The sequence below is a fragment of the Vigna angularis genome, chromosome 7 (genome assembly GCF_016808095.1).
Source record: "Vigna angularis cultivar LongXiaoDou No.4 chromosome 7, ASM1680809v1, whole genome shotgun sequence".
Classification (NCBI taxonomy): Eukaryota; Viridiplantae; Streptophyta; class Magnoliopsida; order Fabales; family Fabaceae; genus Vigna; species Vigna angularis.
The window spans coordinates 273,518-294,316 of NC_068976.1; the positions used below are offsets into that span (position 1 = coordinate 273,518).

A 20,799-nucleotide genomic window follows, 5' to 3' on the forward strand; every position below is an offset into this window, starting at 1 on the left:
ATCAAACTCTGAAGTCCAAACTCTCACATGTTAACTCAAGTTCCAATATTTAATAACATCCTGCCCAACACATTAATCACAATTGAAATCATGGATCAATTTTTAACAAAACTATATGAGCAACCACCATCTATGCTTAAAAGCCTCACAAATCATTAACTCAACATGCATCATAGAACAATAGAGCAAACACAAGAATATTAATCATCACAACAACAGTTTATCACCTCATACCAAACCATTGCAGCACAATTCACTAAACCAAGTACATAAATAAGCTAACATAAAAAAAAATAAACAAAATTCAAATAAAACAAAAACTTAAAAATCCTGATCCAGCAGCATCCATCAGTAGATGCTTTCATCTGAATCTTCCAGCATCCATCAGTAGATGCTCTCAGTAACATCTGATTTTTTTGATCAGCATCCATCAGTAAATGCTGATCTTTCTCATCTTCATCGGTATCCATCAATAGATGCCGTCAGTAGCATCCATCAGTAGATGCTTAATCACATAGCATCCATCAGTAGATGCTTAATCACATAACATTCATCAATAGATGCTTAATCACATAGCCTCCATTAGTAGACACTATCATTCATCACCCTTATCATAACAACATCCATCAGTAGATGTTGTCATCTGAATCCTCCTAGCATCCCTCAGTAGATGTTGTCCAGCATCCATCAGTAGATGTTGTCATTACTGCAACACAAAATCAAATCCAAACCACACAAATAATCAAATAAAAAATCAGAAACTGGGTTGCCTCCCAATAAGCGCTTGTTTAACGTCACCAGCCTGACACCATTAAACACAATCCGCATCTATGATGTTAGTGCTCCTTTTGCTTTCATCACACCAACTCATTTGCAGCATCTTCCTGTTCACCATCTTTACCCTCCTTGAATAAGGAGCATCAATCTTAATAACTTTATTCTCTTTGATATCTTTAACCACTTCATGCACAAAGTCTTGGTGAACATGGCACTTGAAGGCTGGCACTCAGCGCCCTCAATGGGGCGCCCAGGCGGTGATGCGTGACATCCTGTGCCGAGGGCCCTTAAAGGGGCAGTCAGGCGCTCTACGACCTTCTTCAACCTTCTTCTCTTGATGATCTTGTGGTCCTAGTACATATTTTCGGATTTTATTCTACAGACACTAAAGAACACTACACTAAAGCACCCAATTAGCACTAAAAGCTAAAAAAAGATAAAAAGATAAAAAGATAAAAAGATAAAAAGATAAAAAGATAAAAAGATAAAAAGATAAAAAGATAAAAAGATAAAAATATAAAAAGATAAAAAGATAAAAAGATAAAAAGATAAAAAGATAAAAAGATAAAAAGATAAAAAGATAAAAAGATAAAAAGATAAAAAGATAAAAAGATAAAAAGATAAAAAGATAAAAAAGATAAAAAGATAAAAAGATAAAGTCTAATCGGTTAAGAATCACATAAAAGTATAGGTTAAACCACTAGTCCCCGGCAACGGCACCAAAAACTTGTTAAGACTCCGGCAAGTGTACCGAATCGTATCAAGTAATATAAAATAGTAAGACCAAGTATCGTATCCCAAAGGACTCGCGACACTAAACAGTTATGTAATTGCTTAACAAATTGGAACTTAAGAAGAACAATTTTTGGGGTTTTGAATGCAAATGCAATAAAAATAAACATGAATGCAATTTGATCAATTGAGGGTAAACACTAGAATGGATGAATGAAGTTGAAAATATGAGATGAATACGTTATTGGGGTTTAGATTTCACCTAATCACTCTCATGCATATAAGAATTCATCTTCTTCATTAATTTCAATGTCACTATCTAAAATACTTAAAACCCGATTTCTCGGCGAAGAAAGCCTATCCTTAATTATTAGTTCATACGATTCCTACCATTCCTAATAATTAACTCTGAAGACCAGAAGCTTAAGACAACCAAAACTCATGCCCCCATTCCTGAGCAATACTGCTTCTGGGAATAATTCTCCAGAACATGAATTGTAAGATACCTTCCGGTACTCATGCAAATCATCAATCATGCTATTGAATGAGTTAAACAAAGCAAGCAATATGCGAAGAAGAATTACCCTAACAATTAATGAAAGAAGCATAAATAATTAAGAATCAATTTAAAATACCTGAGAGTTCAAGAGGTTGCATATTTTCCCAACAACAAATAAGGTTTAGTTTCCCATCATCAAGGAGAAACTAGATGAAAAATGAAAGAATGAAAGAGATAGAAAAATCCTAGAAAGAGAAGAGGAGAGCTGTCACTTCCCCAAATCTACCCTCAAGGAATAGGAGAGCTGTCACATCCCCAAAATCTACCCCCAAGGGGTGAAAAATGTGTTTTTGTGCTCAAGCCATCAAAAGATACAATCCTTAGGATGTCCTAGTCCTTAAATAGAACATAAAAATAACAGAAAACAGGTCCAATGAACACCAAAAAACGGCGCCAAAAACTTGTTTAACCCTTGGCAAGTGTGACCGAATCGTATCAAGTAATAAACTCGGTAAGACCAAGTATCGTTCTCCCAAAGGACTCGACCTAGTTAGTTATATGATTTGTTGATTATTTAAGACTTGTGAATAAATTCTTGAGGTTTCAAATGCAAAAGACAATAAGTAAACATGTATGCATGAGTTTTGATCAATGGAAAAGAGGAATACAAACACTTGAACGAATTAGATGGATGAGTATATTGTTGGGGTAATCAATTTCATCTTATCCACTCTCATATACTTTTAGGAATTCATCATTCTTTTCATCAATGTTAATGCCACTCTCTAAATCACCTTGCAAGAAAGCCTCTCCTTAATTACGAGTTCATACAATTCCTAGCATCCCTAATAATTAATTCTGAAGCACAGAAGCTTAAAGGAAACCAACCCTCATATGCCTATATATCTAGGCAATATGCTATTGGGAGAATTTCCCCGGATCTAGATTTCCTCGTATGTTCCCATATCGACAAAACCAATAATCATGACATCGAATGAGTTAAACAATGCATGCTTTGAGCAAAGAAGAAAAACCCTAACTATTAATGAAAGAAAGCATGTATCTCAAATAAGATGTTTAAACACAAATTCCATATATGAGAGCTTCAAAAGATTACATTGATTCCCCAACAACAAGAAGAGTTTAGTTCACCATATTCATGGTGAAACTAGATGAACAATAATGAAAGAGTGAAAGAGATAGAAAAACCCTAGAAAGAGAAGAGGAGAGTCGTCACCATCTCCAATTCTACCTCAAGGGGTGAAAAGTGTGTTTTGCGTCTTCTCCAGCCAAAGATACCAACCCTAGGACGTCCTAAAGCTTATATACTATTCGAAATATTATAGAAAAGTGGGCCTAAGCCCAAAAGACCACCACTCAGCGGTAAACTGCCGCTAAGCGGTACCAGCGCGTAGTCAATTGTCCCCTCAGCGGAGCCAACGGGTGTTCCTGAGTGCCGCTCAGCGGTAAACTGGCGTTGAGCGGTACTTGCGGCTTCTCTTCTTTTGCACCTTTTGAGTTCTTTTCTGATTCCATCTCTATCCTTCTTCACTTCTTTCACCAAATTTACCTTAAAACCTGCATAAAACACTGAAATCAAGCATAAACCTGTCCAGCTCTCTTTTTCTAAAAATATGAACAAAAGCATGATTCCAAGCTAGTTTCTAAGTTTTAAAGGTTGCTTTTGGTATCAATTTTAAGCATGAAAATAACAGTTTTTCAACTGTTATAAGTCCAAGCCCACAAAACTAGCGCTCGACGCCCTAAGTGGGGCATCCAGGCGTGGTACGGGTCAAAACTGGCGCTCGGGCATGGTGCGGTGCAAAATGGTAATCATCAAATGTACTAGACCGATCGGTTTCACTTTGTTGACCGACCAACCTGACCCTTTAATCGTTTGGCCAATCTTCTACCACATCACTTGACTTCTCCTTTCACAAACCGTTCAGTTTGTCTATCTTTTTCTCCAGTCGTTCGGCCATCGTTGCACCGTTCAGTCTGTCTTCTTAACCGTTCGGTCTGGATATTTAACTGTTCGGTCTGTCTTCTTAACTGTCGGTCTGGAATCTTAACCGTTCAGTCTGGTTTCTCCTCCATCATACCGTTCGATCTAGTGCTTGTTCTGTCCTTTCTGGGTTCCAACTACTTGGTACTTTTGCTCTTCTTCCAAATCATATTAATAACCTACAAAATTAAGGGAATTTAGTGATAAAATCCTTAAGTATATCCTCTACTCACTTATTCATAAAACTAAACTAAAAACATGAGTTCAAGCAAGCTTCTAAGTAACAAAGGGTTGATTTAATATCAAAATTGAATCATAGATAACGGTATTTTCAACCGTTATCACATCCCTCAGTAGATGTTGTCCATCGTCCATCAACAGATGTTGTCCAGCGTCCATCAGTAGATGTTGCCATTACTGCAAAACAAAATCAAATCCAAACCACACAAATAATCAAAAAAGAAAAAGTCAGAAATTGGGTTGCCTCCCAATAAGCGCTTGTTTAACGTCACGAGGCTAACACCATTAAGCACAATCCGAATTTTTGATATTGCTGCTTTTCTCTCTTTCATCACACCAACATAACTTCAACAACTTCCTAGTCACCATCTTTACTCTCCTTGAATAAGGAGCCTCAATCTCAATAACTCCATTATCTTTAATATCTTTAATCACCCATAACTTGTTCTTGAATTTCCCTGGTTTCCCAAGGTAGGGTTCATTATTTTCATGCATAAAGTATTGAGGGACTAGTTTCTCTTCATTATCTGCCTTCTTCATCTACTATTAGCAGTCTTCTCTACTTCCAGACCTAAAAAGAAAGATTATAATTGCATATGAAGGCCTTTGTTGAAGTGCCTCAAAGAAGGGTACATTAATCTCCAATTTCTTGAAAATTTCCATAAATCACTCAAATTGCTTTTCTTTTTCCTTCCTTGAAAAATTCTTTGGATAAGGAAGGTGTTTCTCAATTTCTCTTCCTTTTTCTCTCTCTTCTCCCTCCTTTTCTTTTCTCTTCTTTTCTTTTCTCTCTTCCTCTTCTCCTTTTTTTTTCCTCTCATCTTTCTCATCTTTTTTTCTCTCACCCTCTTCTTTTCTTTCTTTCTTCATTTCTTCTTCTTTCACACTCAACTCATCTTTCTCTTTTCTCTCAATTTCTCTCTCAACTAACATCTTGTCACTTCTAGTCATAATGGAATTGCACACCTCCTTAGGGTTAACTTCAGTATTAGCCCCAAAACTCCAGTTAGGCATTTCCTCCAACTTCTTAGCTAGTTGACCAACCTGCATCTCCAAATTCCTTATAACAGCTTCAGTGCTCTTATGTTTGGAGATAGACACATGCATAAATTGTTGGAGTGTATCTTGTAACTTAGTAGTACTTTCATATAGTGAAGGTTGTTGTTGTGGTCTATTGAATTGCCCAACTTGCCCTTGACCCATGCTTGGCTGAAGTTTCCACCCTTGGTTGTAGTTACCTTGGCGTCCCTGATTACCCATATAATATAATTCTTCTTGGGTAATAGCTTGCATGGTGCATTGTCCATTAATATGATCTCCACCACACAACTCACAAGGTTGATGTTGAGCTTGAGAAACATTCTACAATTCTTTTGGCAATTGACAGATTTTCTTCATTAAAATCTTCAGTTGTTGAGTCATAATCTTATTCTGTGCCAGTAGACCATCTTGAGATTGTAGTTGTAGAAATCCTTTTTGTTGAATTTGAGTTCTTTCACTAGTCATCTCATTATTATTTGTAGCCATATTTTCAATCAACTCATAGGCTTCCTCTGGAGTCTTGCACTTGATATTACCTCCAGCTAAGGCATCTAGCATCAATTTAGTTTGTGAGCTTACACCTCTAGGGAATAAAATGACTACTGTAGGTTCATCAATGCCATGAGTGGGCGTCTTTCTCAACAAGGCTTTAAATCGGTCTCATGCTTGACCTAATATTTCATCCATGCCCTGCCTGAAAGAAGAATTTCCTGCTTACGTTTGTTCACCTCTGATTGTGGGAAGTATTTGTTCAGAAACTTTGCAACCACAGCTTCCCACTCAGTAAAACTATTTTCTGGAAAAGAGTTCAGCCACATCTTAGCATTGGCTCCCAAAGAGAAAGGAAACAAGCTCAGTCTAATAGCTTCATCTGGCACGCCATTGATCTTCACAATATTGCATATCTCATTGAATGTAGTCAGATGCTCATATGAATTTTCATGTGACAATCCATTAAATTGGTTGCTCTTCACCAATTGAATCAAAGTAGGCTTAACCTCCATATTTGCAGCATTAACCCTCGGCCTTGCAATGCTATTAAAATGATGAGGGCCAATGACTATTGCATAATCTGCCTGGGTACGTCTACCATTCTGCTCTTCAGCCATATTTCTGTTGCCTAGTCAGATCTTTGAGGTAACTGCCGTAAAAGAGTCTCATGAGAAGGGAAAAGTTCTCTGCACGTCTTATTTATCCTTTTTCTTCTACTGTTGTCCAAGCCTGCAAGAAGAGCTTCAGAAACTTTTGTGCTTCTAGTCCGAATTGTACCCTGCATACACTAGAGAACAAAACACTAGAGCACCCAATTAGCACTAAGAGATAAAAAAATTAAATATTAAAGATAAAAAGATAAAAAGATCAAAACATAAAAAGATAAAAGGATAAAAAGATAAAAAGATAAAAAGATAAAAAAATAAAAAGATAAAAAGATAAAAAGATAAAAAGATAAAGAGATAAAAAGATAAAAAGATAAAAAGATAAAAAGATAAAAAGATAAAAGATAAAAAGATAAAAAGATAAATAGATAAAAAGATAAAAAGACAAAAAGACAAAAAGATAAAACGACGAAAAGATAAAAAGATAAAAAGATAAAAAGATAAAAAGACAAAAAGACAAAAAGACAAAAAGATAAAAAGACAAAAAGATAAAAATACAAAAAGACAAAAAGACAAAAAGATAAAAAGATAAAAGGATAAAAAGATAAAAAGATAAAAAGATAAAAAGATAAAAAGATAAAAAGATAAAAAGATAAAAAGATAAAAAGATAAAAAGATAAAAAGATAAAAAGAGAAAAAGAGAAAAAGAGAAAAAGAGAAAAAGATAAAGAGATAAAGAGATAAAAAGATAAAAACAGTAAAAAGATCAAAAGATAAAAATCAAAGGTAAAGTCTAATCGATTAAGAATCACACAAAAGTATAGTTTAAACCACAAGTCCCCGGCAACGGCGCCAAAAACTTGTTAAAATGTCGGTAAGTGTACCGAATCGTATCAAGTAATAATAAATGGTAAGCCCAAGTATCGTTTCCCAAGAGACTCACGGCACTAAACAATCATGCGATTACTCAACTAGTTAAGACTTTTTGAAAAACAATTGAGGATTTTGAATGCAAAAACAAGAAAGTAAATATGAATACAAATTGATCAATTGTGGCTAAACACAAGAATGAATAGATGATATGAGATGAATATGTTGTTGGGGTTTAGATTTCACCATCTTTACTCTCATGCATATATGAATTCTTCTTCTTCATTCAATTGTTAACATCACTTTCAAAAATACTTAAAACCCGATCCCTCGGTGAAGAAAGCCTATCCTTAATTACTAGACCGCAATCCCTTGCATCCCTAATAATTAATTTCGCATTACGATTAGAAGTTTAAGATGACCAAAACTCATAACCCCATCCTTGAGCAATACTGCTTTTGGGAGCAATTCTCTAGAACCTAAATTGTAAGATACCTCCCGGTACTCATGCACTACACAAACTGGCGCTCAGCCCTTGCGATAGCATTCCAAAACTCGCTTTTTTTGCTGTTTTGCTTGCTTTTAGGGCTGATTCCGCTCTATACAGCTCCATATATTATTGGGGATTCTTCCAGGCACATTATTAGCTACAAAATTAAGGGAATTTAGTGATAAAATCATAAAGTATAACCTCTACTCACTTATTCGCAAAACTAAAGCAAAAACATGAGTTCAAGCAAGTTTGTAAGTCAAAAAGGGTGCGTTTAATATAAAAATTGAATCACAGATAACGGTATTTTCAACCGTTATCAGCTGAGCCCCAGTTTTTTTCCCGCACCATGCCTGGGCGCCCCACTTAGGGCGCTGAGCGCCAGCGACTTGGACTTGGACCCATTTTCTGTTATTTTTTTTATCTTTTTAAGGACTTGGGCATCCTAGGGATGGCATCTTTTGATGCCATAAGCACAGAAACACACATTTCACCCCTTTGAGGGTAGATTTGGGGATGTGACAGCTCTCTTATTCTCCTTCTAGGGTTTTTCTATCTCTTCCATTCTTTCATTCCATTGTTCATCTAGTGTTTCCATGATAATGGAGAACTAAACCTTATTTGTTGTTAGGAAAGATGTAACCTCTTAAACTCTCATGTATTTTGAATTGATTATGATTTATTTATGCTTCTTTCATTAATTGTTAGGGTTATTCTTCTTCGCTCTATGCATTGTTATGTTTAACTCATTCATGGCATGATTATTGGTTTTTGGGATATGGACACATACGGGGAAACCTAGATCTGGAGAATTTTATCCCAAAAGCAGTATTGCCTAGACATAGGGATATGAGTTTTGGTCATCTTAAGCTTCCATTCGTAATGCAGAATTAATTATTAGGGAGACAAGACATTGTAAACTAGTAATTAAGGATAGACTTTTTTCGCCCAGACATCGGGTTCTAAGTATTTTAGAAAGTGATGTTAACAATTGAATGAAGAAGAAGAATTCATATATGCATTGGAGTAAAGATGGTGAAATCTAAACCCTAACAACATACTCATCTCATATTATCAACATCATCTATTCATTCTTGTGTTTAGCCTCAATTGATCAAATTGCATTCGTGTTTATTTTTATTGCATTTGCATTCAAAAACCCCAAAAATTGTTCTTCAAAGTCTTAATTAGTTAAGTAATTACATGATTGTCTAGTGTCGTGAGTCTCTTGGGAAACGATATTTGATCTTACTATTTATTATTACTTGATACGATTCGGTACACTTGCCGACATCTTAACAGTAGGTCTGGACAATAGTAGAAGAAAAAGGAGAAACAAGACATCTAGAGAACTTTTCCCTTCTCCTAAGACTCTATTACAGCCTTCACTTCAAAGATCTTACCAAGAAACAGAAAATATGGCTGAAGAGCATAATGGTAGACGTACCCTAGTAGATTATGCAACAATCATTGGCCCTCATCACTTTAATAGCAGTGTAAGGCCGAGGGTTAATGCTGCAAATATGGAGATGAAGCCTGCTTTGATTTAATTGGTGAAGAGAAACCAATTCAATGGATTATCACATGAAAACCCATATGAGCATCTGACCACATTCAATGAGATATGCAATACTGTGAAGATGAAGCTATTAGATTGAGCTTATTTCCTTTCTCTTTGGGAGGCAATGCTAAGATGTGGTTGAACTCTTTTCTAGAGAACAACTTTACTGAGTGAGAAGCCGTGGTTGCAAAGTTTCTGAACAAATACTTCCCATAGTCAAAGGTGAACAAAGGTAAGCAGGAAATTTCTTCTTTCAGGTAGGGCATGGATGAAACATTAGGTCAAGCGTGGGACCGATTTAAAGGCTTGTTGAGAAAGACGTCCACTCATGGTTTTGATGAACCTACAATAGTCATTCTATTCCTTGGAGGTCTAAGCTCACAGACTAAATTAATGCTAGATGCCTCAACTAGAGGTAATATCAAGTGCAAGACTATAGAGGAAGCCTATGAGTTGATTGAAAATATGGCTACAAATGATAATGAGATGCATAGTGAAAGAACTCAACTTCAACAAAAAGGAGTTCTAAAATTACAATCTCAAGATGCTCTGTTGGCACAGAATAAGATTATGACTCAATAGTTGGAGGCTCTGATGAAGAAAATCTCTCAATTGCCAAAGGAGTTGCAGAATGTTTCTCAAGTTCAACAACAACTTTGTGAGTTGTGTGGTGGAGATCATATTAATGGTCAATGTGCTATGCTAGAAATGACCCAAGAGGAAGTCAATTTTATGGGTTAAGGTAATCAATTTCGTCCAGGTAATTACAACCAAGGATGGAAACCTCACCCAAGTATGGGTCAAGGGCAAGCTGGGCAATTCAATAGACCACAACAACAACAATTGCAACAACAACCCTCCTTATCTGAAAGAACTGCAAATTTAGAAGAGACACTCCAATAGTTCATGCAAGTGTCTATCTCCAATCATAAAAGCACTAAAGCTACTATAAGGAATTTGGAGATACAGGTTGGCCAACTGGCTAAAAAGTTGGAGGAGAAATCTGAAAAGCAGTTTAGGGCTAATACTGATGTTAACCCTGAAGAGGAATGTAATGCTATTATGAGCATAAGTAGTGAGAGGTTGGAAGAGAGAAAAATAGAGAGAGAAGAAAAAGATGTGTTGAGTGAAGAAGAAGAAGAAAGTGAAGAGAGAAAAAGTGAGGTTGAGAGGAAAGAAATGGGAGAAAGAAAAGAAGAAGAGGGCGAGAGAAAAGAGAGAAAAATTGAGAAAGCTCTTCCTTACCCTAAAGATTACTCTAGAAAGGAAAAAGAGAGACAATTAGGGTGTTTTAAGGAGATGTTTAAGAAATTGGGGATTACTATTCCATTGACTGAGGCATTGCACCAAATCCCTACATATCCAATTTTTTTGAAGAAGTTCCTAAAAAAGAAGAAATATTTAAATGAGGGAACTTTTACTATTCCTTGGACTATTAAGGATTGTGACGTAGGGAAAGCTCTAATTGATTTAGGGGCTAGCATCAATTTGATGCCCTTATCTATGCTAAAGAAGATTGGTGATCTTGAGGTTAAACCTACTAAGGATGTGTGGCAAATGGAGGATAGATCTACCAAGAATCCCTATGATGTAGTGGAAGATGTTCTGGTCCAAGTTGACAAACTTAAATTCCTGGTGGATTTTGTAGTGATGGAGATGGGGGAAGATTTGAAGATTCCTATCATTCTTAGAAGGCCATTCATGAAGACAACTAAGGTTGTCATCAACGTAGATGATGGAGTTCTAATGCTTAAAGACCAAGATGAAGAGGTGACTTTTGATGTCTTTAATGATGAGTAGCCGATTCAAGTGAAGAAGACTAGTCCAAAAGCTACAGATGAAAATTTGTCAAATACTAGTGTATTTGAGCAAGCTGCTGACTCAGTCAAGAGAGGTAAAAATATTTTCTTTTCACAAGTAAAGGAAGAGGAGAAAGAGATTAAAGAGAAGATAGTTCATCAAGAGTTGGTGTGTGAAGATGAAGAATTCAAACCTGGCAACCAATCAAATACAAGAACAGGTTATGGGTTGTGAAGGAGATTAAAGAAAATGGAGTTATTGAGATTGAAGCTCCATATTCTAGAAGAGTCAAGATGGTGAACAAGAAGTTGCTGAAGATAAGTTGGTGTGATGAAAGCAAGAGGAACACCAACATCAAAAAGTCAAAACTGAACTTTATGGCGTCAAGCTAGTGACATTAAAGAAGCGCTTACTGGGAGGCAACCCAGTTTCTGACTTTTTCTTTTTAATTGATTATTTGTATGGTTTAGATTTGATTTTGCTTTGCAGTAATGACAACATCTACTGATGGATGCTGGACAACATCTACTAAGGGATGCTGGGAGGACTCAGATGATAACAACTACTTATGGATGTTAGGATCATTTAGATGATAGCATCTACTGATGGATGCTACGAGATTAAGCATCTACTGATGTATGCTATGCTACTAGACATCTACTGATGAATGCTACTAGATCAAGATTTATTTTGCTTTATTTGAATTTTGTTTATTTTGTTGTTGTTTTAGTGCTTATGTACTTGGTTTAATGAATTGTGTTGCAATTGTTTGGTATGATGTGATAAATTGTTGTTTGTGATGAGTAATATTCTTGTGTTTGCTCTATTGTTCTATGATGCGTTGAGTTAATGATTGGTGAGGCTTTTAAGCATAGATGGTTGTTGCTCATAGTTTTGTTAAAATATGATGCATGATTTCAATTGTGATTAATTTGCTGGGCAGGATGTTATTAAATTGTGGAACTTGATTTATCCTGTGAGAGTTTGGACTCTAGAATTTTTGATTGATTGAATGTTATTGCTTTGGAAGCATGATTAATTTTGCCTAAGTTTCTATAATTGAACCACTTGCTTGCTTGTTACACATGATCAAGGCCTTGTTTTCTTCTCCCTTATAAGCCAATGCCATTATATGAACCCAACAAAGAACAATGTTTTTCTCTAACCTTTGAACCTTGAGCCTAAATTTGAATTTTGAATGAAACCCTTTGTTGAAATCCTTACCTTGAGTTGAGTAGAGTATGTGTATGTGGTAATGGAGAATGGTTCAAGTTTGGGGTTGTGACAAACCAGAAAGAACTTTGTGAAATTCATTAAACAACATTGAGCAAAAGCAAAAAGCAAAAGAGAAGAAAAGAAAAGGTTAAGCTCAATGAAAGGAAAGTTGGGAATGAATTGATGATTGGTTTCTCACATAAAAGAAGAAAGAGAGATTATTGTTAATGTGAATAAATAAATTGTGCACTCTCTTAACTCAAGGATTTTATTGTCTAGAAAAACCAATTTTCTTCTTAGCCTGGCCTCAATACAAACCTCAAAAAGTCCTTGTGATGATAACTTGCTTGTAAATATGTTTCATATGTGGTTAAATGAAAGGCAAATTTGATTCATGTGACATTGTGATGGTAGAGTGTAAGAGTGTAACCTCACTATACACCTTTGAGTTTGAGTGAAACACTTTTGAGTGCTTAAGTGAAACATTGTCTTTGGTGAGGAATAGTTTCATGCCCTTTATGATAACATTCTTGCTTGGTTGTTGATTATTTATGAGGTTTGCATTTGTTGTGTATGTCTTGATTATGTGAGCACCATAGTTGAAGCTTGATTGGCTAAAGCATCATTATATCTTGACTAATCTTTCTATGATGAGCAGACATGAGTGATTTACTTGTCCTAGAGGAAAATGTTTTTTGATGTGCTTGACCATTGTAGTATGATTATTTTGTTTAAGCCAAGTTACATTTTTCTTGAGGATAAGCAAAGTTTCAAGTTTGAGGTTGTGATAATGGTTGAATATACCGTTATCTGTGATGCAATTTTAATACTAAATCAACCCTTTTTAACTTAGAAGCTTGCTTGAAGTCATGTTTTTAATTTAGTTTTGTGAATAAGTAAGTAGAGGGTATAATTAATGATTTTATCACTAAATTCCCTTGATTTTGTAGGTTATTGGAATGATTTAAAAGAGGAGTTAAGGTACCAAGGAGTTGGAATGCAGAAAAAGAGGAAAAGACGTAATGTAGAAAAGTCAAGATGAAGTTGAGCACCAAAAAGGGGCCCTGAGCGCAAGTTTCATGTATCGCACAAAGCTTGGGCGCACTTTTAAGGGCGTTGAGCGCCAGGTTTCTCGCAAGCTCGTCTGGGCGCCCTAAGTAGGGGCGTTGAGCGTTGGTGACGTTGGCCCATGATCCAATTCAGCTGTATATAAGGACTTTGACGTCCTAGAGGGAGTATCTTTTGATAAAATTGACAAAAATTCAGATTTTTCCAACTCTCTGGAGGCAGAAGTGGATGCAGAAGCTATCCTCTTCGGCTTTTAGGGTTTATCTTTCATTCCCATTCCATTGTTCATCTAGTTTCTCCTTGACAAATGGCAACTAAATTCAATTTGTTGTTGGGGGATGATGTAACCTTGTGAATTCTCATATATTTGAATTGGTTTTAATTGATATTTGCTTCTTTCATTAATTGTTAGGGTTATTCTTCTTTGCTCTATGCTTGTTATGTTTAATTCATTCATGACATGATTATTGGTTTTCGTGATATGGACACATACGGGGAAACCTAGATCTGGAGAATTTCTCCCAAAAGCAGTATTGCTTAGGGATGGGGATATGAGTTTTCGTTATCTTAAGCTTCTAATCGTAATGCAGAATTAATTATTAGGGATACAAGACATTGTGATCTAGTAATTAAGGATAGACTTTCTTCGCCGAGACATCGGGTTTTAAGTAATTTAGAAAGTGATATTAAAACTAATGAAGAAGATAATTCATATATGCATGAGATTAAATTAGGTGAAATCTAAATCCCAACAACATATTCATCTCATATTTTCAATATCATCTATTCATCTTTGTGTTTTTCTTCAATTGATCAAAAGTGTATTCATATTTATTTTCTTGTTGTTGTGTGACAAGATGAGTGTCACAAGGGAGCTTGCATTGCAAAGAGACGAAGAGATGTCTCCAATCAATTTATTGTTTGAGATAGAAAAGAATTGAACGGTAGATGGGGGAACAGGAATATCTTCTTCCAACATATTGAAGCTTAGGTCAACGTAAACCATATTCTTACTCGACAGTGAGAGATTCCCAACCGATGTTAGAAAGTTATGAGAAAGATCTAAAGAAACCAAAGTCTCCGTCATATGATTAAAACCTTCTGGAATCCTTCCATGCATTTGGTTGTTGGAAAGATTTAAATCAAGAGAATAAGGTTGGGCAGGGGATTTTGGGAAACTTTTAACAGTGCCACCACTGAAAATTGTTATAAGATAGATCACAAACTTCCAATGAATAGGTAGAGAATTCTCCAATTGACCCGGTAAGCTGGTTCCCATCAAGGCGTAAGTAAACTAACGAGGACAAATTCAAACACCAACATGGAATTGTTCCGTTCAACGAATTATCGGACAAATCCAGAGTAGCTAAATTAGAAAGTCCACTGGTTTTATTTGATATTTCTCCGACCAATTTATTCACTGAAAGGCTTAAATAACTAAGCTGTGTCAGCTCAAACAACGATGATGGCAATTGGCCAACTAGGTTGTTTCTAGAAAGATCAAAAACTTCTAATTTGCTTAGCTTGTCAAACAAATTGGGCATCTCACCATCAAAATTATTTTTTGAAAGATCTAAATGAATAAGATGCCGAAGGTCGAAAAGAGAGGATGGAATCTCACCACTGAAGTTATTCGAACGGAGGACCAGATAGTTTAACTGTGAGATGTTGCCCACGCATTGAGGAATGGGTCCTCTGAAATTATTTTCTGAAAGATCGATGTAAGTGAGATGTTGAAGATTTGAAAGTGATAATGGAATCTGGCCACTAAATTTGGTATGACGAATGGCCAAATATCTAAGAGGAGTGCTCCAATTGAACTCTGGAAGTTCACCTTCGAGATCAGGATTATCAGACAGATCAAGGTGTTGAAAGATTGGGTAAACAGAGTATCTTAGTTTCCAGCTTCCCTTGCAAGTGGGTACCTTGAAGTCCAAGAGAGACCAAAGAGGATGAAAAATTAAGTAACAAAGACAGAGAACTAGGTTTAATCAAAGACATATCTAGTCTATCAAGAGTGAGCTCCCTTAAATGAGTTGCATTTACAATGAGCTTTTCCAGGGTTGCTGATTCAATTGTCATTTCATCGTTGGTAGAGAGATCAAGCGAGACTAATTTCGAGAGGTGAGAGAATTTGGAAGGAATAACTCCGGTAAACGAACCGAGAGATAAGTTTAGATGAGTAAGAGCTAGAAGATCACCAAATTCCGAAGGCATTGGAGAATCGTAAAAGCCATTTAAAGCTAGGTTGAGTGTTTGAAGGTGAGTGAGTTGGAAGAGTGTTGTTGGGATGAAATGAACCTTCAAGGCAACTGCAGCTAAGGTCTAACCCAATGACGTGTCCTGATTTCTTGTCACAACTGACCCCATCCCACATGCAGCAATCCGTGCCATTCCTCCATGATTCTGTCTTTGGATCACAACTCACTCCAGTTCTAGACTCACACGAACCTGCGTCAGTTTGGACAACAAGAAAGAGGTTTTTGAACCTAAGCAAGGCGGAGGCATCATGATGATTGCATAATGGCATTCGCACCAACGAAGACGTGCCTGAAGGAAAATGAAAAACCAAGCAACTTAGTACCAGAAAAAGAACCTTTGTACTCAACATATTCGGAATTTCTAATATTTCTTTTGACACTTTAAGAGTTGTACAACGAAAATTATATACTGATTATGGAATGTATGCAATGCATTAACGTTTTTTTGTAGCCAAATGATACCGATCAATTAGCCGCACAGAATGGGAGTCCATGTTTGGATTATAAGCTCTTGACACTGTTGCTTACTGATAGAAACCATATGCAGGATAAAACAAACTGGAGTAAGAAAAAAATACCAAAATCACATGCTTTAGTTGTAAACCCCGGCAAAAGTTTGTCCAATCAGGAAAGGGCTGTTTTATACAAAATTACAAGAGTAGGTTACCTAAAGTCTTTTTATAAACTATTATATTTTTATTATTTTAGTAACAGTCAACTATTTGGGTAATTTTTTACTATATTTATCTTTTATAATATTATTTTTCTATTATTTTATTTTTATTGGAGTTTTCTTCTTTTACCAATTTTTATTGCTCAAATGATATATATTTTATTAATTATGTAATATTTTTTAGATTAAGATTGTTTTATTCATTACTCCTATCAATTTAGTTCAACTCATTCATCAAGTTGAGTTGGACTCATAAAAGGTCAAGTCGCATTGGGTGCATTTTAGGTTGAGGTTCAGACCAAGTTGAGTAACACTCACTTAAGTCCACTTAAATTGATAAATTTGAGTCAAGTTAGACCTATGTTGAGACATTCTAATTAGGTTTATATCAGGGCAAGTAGAATTAGACTCACCTCAATTGAGTCAGACATACTTAAAGGCAAGTGGAGTAAGACCCATCTTGAGTTGTGGCATGTCAAGTTTGCATTAAACTGAGTTGATTCAAATCGAAATAAACTTAGATCCTCGAGTCCTAATAGACCCACATTATATTGTGTAAAGTTAATCCCACCTCAAATTAGCTAGGTTAGGTCCACCTAAAACCAACTTAAATCTACATGAGTCGAGTTATATTAGACTCACCTTAGGCTAAGTTGGTTCGAAGCCATTTTAAGGCAAGTATAGTCGAGCCTACCTTGGGCAAAGTTAGTTTGCGTCCACATCAGGCTGAATCAGGTTGACCCCACTTTTAACTAAGTAGAGTAGGAACTTAGTTGTATCAGGCCTACCTTAGGTAGAATTAAGTTTGATCCACATTTAGTCAAGTCGAGTCAGGCCCCCCTCTAGCAAAATTAAGTCTATCTTGGGAAAATTCATGTTAGGTCCATCTCATGGTAAGTTGATTCAAGCCCACCTTTGGCCAGTTTATGTAAGGCCCACCTTTGGCAGAGTTATGTCAAGCTCACCTCTAGTAGAGTTGTGTCGAGCCTACTTGTGGTAGAGTTGTGTCAAGACCATCTTTGATAGAATCATGTAGACCCACACCTCTAGCAGAATCATGTCAAGCCTACCTCTAGCTGAGTAAGGTCGAGCCCACCTCAAGTTGATTTAAGTTGCATTCACCTTGGCTTAAGTTGAGTTAGAATCACCTCATGCTAGGTTGAGTCGGACCCACCTTTTGATGGGAGATTCCTCTAATCTATATGTCTCAAGATGACGGGAGTAAAACCCTAATTCTTCAAACATGGAAACCAAAGAAGACACATGAGCCAACATTTTCTTGCCAAGTGGCAAGAACATGTGTGTCACAAAAGAGAAAAACGAGAAACTTGGACACCACTTATAAAGCCCATCTTGATGTATGCACTTGGCTATGGCAAGGAGCTTTGCTATCTTTTCCTCCCTCTTGCAAATGATTTGCCCTAAAACCTTCATTTTCCTTCATGACAACATCCTTCTTATTATTGGTCATCTTTTGTAACATTCCTCGAGGATCAATGATCCATTTGTAGTAGTCATAAAAACAATTCAATAAATTTCTATAACAGAAACAAAATATATCTAAATTGTTAAAAAAAGGAGTCCTTAGTTTCTCAAACCAAGTGAGGGGGGGGGGGGGTGTGAATTGGTGATGCGTAAAAACGTTCGCTTTCAAAATCTTTTTCGCAAAAAAAGGATGTCTTTGAACTTTTCTTGACACGCAAGCAAGTTTGTATGTAATGCAATAGTAAGCTTAATCGAATGCAATGACAGATTAATTGATTATATGCAGAGATAAGGATAAGAGAAATCAAACACTGGTTTTTATACTGGTTTGGCCAAGCCTATATCCAATGTCCTTCCAATTAACCTGAGTTGGAAGCCAATTCACTATAAAGATCTAGGTTTTTACAACAAGGTTTTTATAGCGACCTCACGTCAAAATGTAAAACACCTCTCTAACCCACTAATCTAAATATAGGCAGTAAACAATACAGACACGCAGCAAGAACACCTTCTTCTGTTGTCAAACCCTTTGAGCCAGCCTCAAAGTCAAGAACACAGTTCTTCTTCCTGTAATCACAACAGGGAACACCAGCCAATCTTCACGATTGCAGATTTCTTGATGATGCAGTGTACACCTCTTTGTGTTGACAGATCAGACGTTCAAACCCATTTAACCTTGCGTCGCAAGAAACCTTCAAGTCTTTGATCACCATGGTCAATCTTTGGTTCTTGGAGCTTTTCTTTCCTCTGTAAGATCACACAGCGTTTTCTGAAAGATATGAAAGTGTTAATTTCCAAAAGTTCTTACAGAATTCAAATCAACGTCAATTTATAGTATTACAGACATCAAACGCATTTTAATCGATTTAGCTATTAACGTAGTCGAATACATTGACATTTGTAACAGAATAATAGCAGTCAAATGCATTAATTGAATACGCATTTAATATAATCAATTTGTCATAAATGCTTGGTCAACATATTCAAAAATATGACCGTTGTTACAGTTATGTCAAGCATTTAAACAATTTTCAAATCAACAACAAACTTAGTTGAATACACGTTGCATGCAGTCGATTAAGTGAAAACACTTAGCACACTTTTTGAAAACTTTTCTTCTCAAAATATCTCACAACACACTTGTAAAGTATTTGTGCAAACCCACGAGTTTTAATCGATTTCACCCATAATGTAATCGACTTAAAAACTGTTGTTTTGCCACACTTTAAAGTTCAACAAAAGTTCTTGTGGTTTTTCATCTCTAAAAACATATGTTATGCATACACAAATAAAATCACATATCAATCACAGTGGTATGCTTTAATCAACACAATAATGTTCACTTATATGCTTTTAACAGATATAACACAGTAATCAAAAGCATATTACATGTATAACACAGTACATACATGTGTTATTATTAATTATGTGTTGTCATCATCAAAAACACAGTTATCACTGAGATTGTGGGTTCAGCTAAACCTATGCTCCCCCTATCAACAATCTCAACAATCTCCCCCTTTTTTGATGATGCACAACCATGATTAATAAAACCATGTTGTACAAGCACAATCACAGATTGTTCACAATTACAATTCTCCAATTTCATCAATTTCATCAAAATTCTCCCCCTTTGGGCATTATCAAAAAAGGTATACAGAGTAATTGAAACACAGATAACCAAACATATAGAGATGCATTAGTTAAGATAACAGAATTAATTTGATGCTCCCCCTATCAATGATATTCACATGAACTAAATATTTTCTCCCCCTTAATGGAAACATGTGAACAACTTAGCAATATGCAATGCTCCCCCTGTCATTATGCATGTTTCAACTTCAATTGACAAATGCACAATGCAGTACAATCAGAGTATGTATCAGAGCATATAATAGCATATTCAAGCAATGTATCAAAGCAAATATACAACAGTAATATCAGAGCATAATTGATACAATTTCAATCACCAAAACAGTTTAAACACTTAATATCTCATGAACATATTCATAGCGGATAAACACAGAGATATAAAATGCATAAACATTCAACAGATAGTAAAAGGTTAGAAGATATCAAATAATAGTAGTTTGGAATCTTCAAACTCAGTTACGAAACACAATCGATTAGATTTCTATCGTAATCGATTTCTTTGCTACAAAGTCTTGTAGATTTCTCATTCTAGCTTAGTTAGCAAACATTGTTCCTGCATAACCTTTTAGGCTTAACTAGATCAAGTATTTTAGTAACAATGCAGTACAATAATAAACAGAGATAATGTATAAGTATGCAATGATGTAAAAGTAACAGTGAAATGTATCAAGTTGCATACATACACAGTGTAATCGAGTTCCAATCTGATTAATTCATCATTTGCAACAAGTCATCCACACACATATTGAAAAACAAAAAAAATCTGATTTCATTCATGATCAAACAATTATTACAATCAGATATAACCCAAAACGATGTGGCATATAATGCCAATCATTACAAGTAGAACAAAGCAAAAACAACACAAAACATAAACATCTAATTGTTTTTAGATTCTTTTCTTATTCTTTTTCTTCAAGTAGTTACTAAGAAGCATGTCACTATTGCTCTCTTCACCAGAATTGTCATCCTCATTCCCCTCTTCTTCTTCCATTTCATCAGCGACACTCTCTTCTGGTGTACTTCCTTCCCCACCAGATTCTACCTCAACCTCAACTTCTTCATTTTGATTATCCAGATTGAGATGTTGTTTTATGTCCAAAACATGTTGCCTGGTTTCTTGGGACATAATCTTTAGAGACCGTATTTCCTTGATAATGCATTTCTTAAATTCTGAGCGGGTCTATACGAAATAGAAGACGATCATGCACCATCTTCATCATCTTCAGTATACTCATCTTTGAATTGCCATCCATCAGGAGTATGTTGTAAACCCATGCGATGTAGAGCAGATTTATCAATCATATTTGTTCTTCCATAAGACTCGCTAGA

At 35.8% G+C, this 20,799-nt stretch overlaps 1 pseudogene; it reads right to left on the minus strand.

Annotated features, from left to right (window-relative positions):
• Positions 1 to 14,564: 14,564 nt before the first annotated feature.
• Positions 14,565 to 20,596, minus strand: LOC108336754 (receptor-like protein 6; annotated as a pseudogene).
• Positions 20,597 to 20,799: the final 203 nt, after the last annotated feature.